This window comes from Hevea brasiliensis, chromosome 5 (assembly GCF_030052815.1).
Source record: "Hevea brasiliensis isolate MT/VB/25A 57/8 chromosome 5, ASM3005281v1, whole genome shotgun sequence".
NCBI lineage: Eukaryota > Viridiplantae > Streptophyta > Magnoliopsida > Malpighiales > Euphorbiaceae > Hevea > Hevea brasiliensis.
Window position 1 is genome coordinate 5,818,099 of NC_079497.1, and position 4,799 is coordinate 5,822,897.

The following is a 4,799-nucleotide window of genomic DNA, read 5'->3' on the forward strand; positions in this document are numbered from 1 at the left end:
TTAATTTTGCACATATAGATTTCACATTCTCAATACCCATCAATTCATTACTTTAATTTCAAAAATACTTCGATTTAGTCAACTTTTATATCAAAAATTCAATCATTAACTCAACTCCTCGTGGGAACGATATCTTTACTGTATTACTTGTACGACCCGTGCACTTGCGGTTGGGCCACATCAAGTTTTTGGCGCCGTTGCCGGGGAGTTGTTTGTTTAAGATTGAATTCTTGATTATTTTAGTTGTTTTTAGTTTTATTTTTGTTATCTTTTCATTTTGTGTTTGTTTGTTCTTTTTCAGGTACTTTTAATCTTTTATGAGAAGAGCTAGAAGCACAAGTGACACATCCTTATTGTTCAATCCTGAAATTGAGAAATTTTGTAAGGCCAACAAGAAAGAAACCAGAAAAAGAAAAGAAGCCTTGAGAGAAACTGAATTAGAAAAAGTCATGGCTGATGAAAGAATGAGAATTGGTGTTAATGCTGGAAATGATCAAAACAATGAAAATGCAGCCCAAGGTGAAGAAGTTGTTAATGCTAATGTGCCTAGGGGAAGTATGATGGATCATGCTTTTCCTCGTTTTGATGACTTGAGAGAAAGTATAGCAAGACCAAGAATTGAAGCAAATAGCTACAAGATGGATTTTGGAGTTCTTCAAATGATTCAAAATTCTCAATTTGGAGGACATCCTTCTGAAAATCCACACACACACCTGAAGAAGTTTGCTATGATTTGTGACATGCAAAAACAACCTGGAGTGTCTGATGATGCAGCAAGATTGAAGCTATTCCCATTCTCTTTGAAAGATAGAGCATTGGATTGGCTCGATTCTTTACCTCACAACTCCATTACAAATTGGGAGCAACTCACTGATGCATTTCTTGCACAATATTTTCCACCTGGAAAAACTCAAGAACTGAGGAATCAAATGACAGCTTTCAGACCAAGAGAGGATGAATCTGTTTATGAATCATGGATGAGATGGAAGGAATTAGAGAGACTATTCCCACATCATGCCATTCCGAAATGGATGATAAACCAGAATTTTTACACAAATGTCACTCCTGCAATCAGAGGAATTATTGATGCTCAAACAGGAGGAGAATTTATTATGAAGCATGAAGATGAAGCTTATGAGCTATTGGAGAAAATTGCAAAGAATACTCATCTTTGGAGTAGTCCAAGAGGACCAGCTCCAACTCAAAAAAGGCAAGCTGCTGGGATGTATGATCTTGATCCATTTAATATGATTAATGCAAAGTTTGATGCACTTACAAATGTTTTGGCTAAGAAGATGGAAGATTTGAGTATGTTGGTTAGTTCATCATCATCATCTGGAAGTTCACAACAAGTGGCTTATGCAGAAGGAACTACCAGCTGTGGAGTAGATTATGGAGAACAAGCTGCATATGTTAGTAATTATGGAAACAAGCAAATGGGGAATTCTTATTCTCAAACTTATAATCCAACTTGGAGGAATCATCCCAACTTTTCATGGGGAAATCAGCAAAGTCAAGTTCCAAATCAGAATTTTCAACCACAACAGCAGCAAGGAGTTCCATATCAACAAAATAGGCAACCATTGCCTAATTTTCAGCAGAAAAATATGAATCCTCCACCAAAACAGCAAGAACAAAATTCCACCACTGAAGCTTTATTGCAACAGATTCTTGCTAACCAAAATAAGCATGATGAGGAGATGAGAGAGATGAAAGCAAGGCTAGAACAGATGCAGACACATAACAGAATGCTGGAAAATCAGATTGCACAACAAGCATCTTCCTCAAGTACTAAGTCTTTTGGAAAACTTCCAAGTCAACCAGAAAATCCAAGAGAGCAGTGTCAAGCTATTACTTTAAGATGTGGGAAGGTTGTAAATAATGAGAAGAGTGAAAAAAATGAGAAAAGTGAAAACAGTGAGAATGCAGAAAATAAGAAAGAAACTGATGAGAGTGAAAAACAAGAGAATGTAGAAAAATGTAAAGAGGAAATTGAAGAGAGGGAAGAGAAGTATATACCTCCTGAGCCCTACAAGCCACAACTTCCCTTTCCACAAAGATTTCAGAAAGCTAAGCTTGATAAGCAATTTGGGAAGTTCTTAGAGGTTTTGAAGAAGCTATACATAAATGTGCCGTTTGTTGATGCTCTTTCACAAATGCCCTCTTATGCAAAATTCTAGAAAGAAATTCTCTCAAATAAGAGGAGACTTGAAGATTATGAGACTGTAGCCTTAACTGAGGAATGCAGTGCTATCCTCCAAAGAAAACTTCCTCCAAAGCTCAAGGATCCAGGGAGTTTTTCAATGCCATGCCACATTGGGGAATCATGTTCTATAAAAGCTTTATGTGATTTAGGGGCTAGTGTAAGCCTTATGCCCCTCTCCGTTTATGAAAAGCTCAATATGGGAGATCTTAAGCCAACCCACATTTCTCTTCAGTTAGCTGACAGATCAATCAAGTATCCTGAAGGGATTTTGGAGAATGTGCCTCTGAAGGTTGGAAAGTTCTATATACCTATTGATTTTGTCATCTTGGACATGGAGGAAGATTCTAATATCCCAATCATCTTGGGAAGACCCTTTCTAGCTACAGCAGGAGCATTGATTGATGTTAAGGGAGAAAAGCTGACCCTCAGAGTTGGTGAAGAGCAATTGGTTTTCAACATTAATAACACTATGAAGAAGCATCATTCTGAAGCTGATACTTGCTTGAGAGTTGATATTATTGATGAGCTGGTTGAAGAACACTTCAGAAAGAAATATCCAGAAGATCCACTTGAAAATTGCTTGGTTCATGGAGGAGGCATAGACTATGACAACCCTCATGTGGCTGCATATGCTCAACACTTAGAGGGAAGTCCACCATTCATTTCTGCTCCAGTTTTTCATCTCACACAAAAGGAAAAAGCCGAATTTAAGCAACCATCATTCAAGGAAGAAGATGCACCTAAGGTAGAACTTAAGCAACTTCCTTCCCAGCTCAGGTATGAATTTCTTGGCACTAATAACACTTATCCAGTAATTGTAAATGCAAACTTGAGTACCTTAGAGGCTGATAAGTTGTTAAGAGTGTTGAGACAATTTAGGAAAGTTTTGGGATACACCATAGATGACATTAAGGGAATAAGCCCACACTTTTGCATGCATAGAATCATTTTGGAAGAAAATTGTAAGCCATCTATTGAACATCAGAGGAGGTTGAACCCAAATATGAAAGAAGTTGTTAAAAAGGAAATTTTAAAGTTGCTTGATGCAGGGATCATATATCCTATCTCAGACAGTACTTAGGTGAGCCCAGTACATGTTGTTCCAAAAAAAGGAGGAATGACAGTGGTCAAAAATGAAAATAATGAATTAATTCCCACTAGAACGGTGACTAGTTGGCGAATGTGCATAGATTACAGAAAATTAAATGTTGCCACTAGAAAAGATCATTTTCCACTTCCCTTCATTGATCAGATGTTAGAAAGACTGGTTAGGCATTCTTACTTTTGCTATTTAGATGGATATTCAGGTTTTTTTCAAATCCCTATCCATCCAAATGATCAAGAGAAAACCACTTTTACTTGTCCATATGGAACCTTTGCTTATAGGAGGATGCCATTTGGGTTGTGTAATGCACCAGCCACTTTTCAAAGGTGCATGATGGCAATCTTCTCAGATTTTATTGAAGACATAATGGAGGTTTTTATGGACGATTTTTCTGTTTATGGATCTTCATTTGACATATGCTTGGCTAACCTTTCTAAAGTTTTGCAGTGATGTGCAGATACTGACCTTGTGTTAAATTGGGAAAAGTGTCATTTCATGGTTCAGGAAGGGATAGTGCTTGGACATTTGGTGTCTAACAGAGGAATAGAGGTTGATAAAGCCAAAGTTGAAGTGATAGAGAAGATGGCTCCTCCTACCAATGTCAAAGGAATTCGAAGTTTCCTATGACATGCCGGGTTCTACAGACGCTTTATCAAGGATTTTTCTAAAATAGCCAAACCTTTGTCTAATTTGTTAAGTAATGACACACCATTTGTATTTGACCAAGAGTATTTGGATGCCTTTTGCAGGTTGAAGCAAGCTCTTATCACTGCACCAATCATGCAACCACCTGATTGGAGCCTACCTTTTGAAATTATGTGTGATGCTAGCAACTATGCAATTGGGGCTGTTCTTGGTCAAAGAAAGGACAAAAAGGCTTATGCTATTTATTATGCTAGTAGAACACTAGATGAGGCTCAAACAAATTATGCAACAACTGAAAAGGAATTTTTAGCAATTGTCTTTCCATTAGAAAAGTTCAGACCTTACATTATTGACTCAAAGGTGGTTATATTTTCAGATCATGCAGCCATCAGGTATTTGCTCCGTAAAAAGGAGGCTAAACCTAGGCTCATTAGGTGGATTCTGATGCTACAAGAGTTTGATTTGGAGATTAGAGATAAAAAGGGAGCTGAAAATGTAGTTGCTGATAATCTTAGTAGGTTGAAATTGGATGAAGAAGAATTGGATGAAATCCCTATTGATGAGTTTTTCTTGGATGAACAACTTTTCTCTCTTGTTGCTAAACTACCTTAGTATGCAGACTTTGTGAATTGTCTATCTTGTGGAGTTTTACCTCTAGGTATGAAATGGCAACAAAAGAAAAAGTTTTTGCATGAGGTAAAATTTTATAGATGGGATGATCCTTTACTCTTTAGGAGATGCTGTGATGGTTTAATAAGGAGATGTATTCCTGATGAAGAGACACAGAGTATTATACATCACTGCCATGCTTCTGATTATGGAGGACATTTTGGAATCTCTAAA

The 4,799-nt window shown here is 37.2% G+C and overlaps 1 non-coding gene across 1 annotated transcript; it reads right to left on the reverse strand.

Moving 5' to 3' along the window:
• Positions 1-914: 914 nt before the first annotated feature.
• Positions 915-1,021, reverse strand: LOC131180495 (small nucleolar RNA R71). The gene has a single exon (XR_009149262.1). It is a non-coding gene; the product is annotated as a small nucleolar RNA R71 (small nucleolar RNA).
• Positions 1,022-4,799: the final 3,778 nt, after the last annotated feature.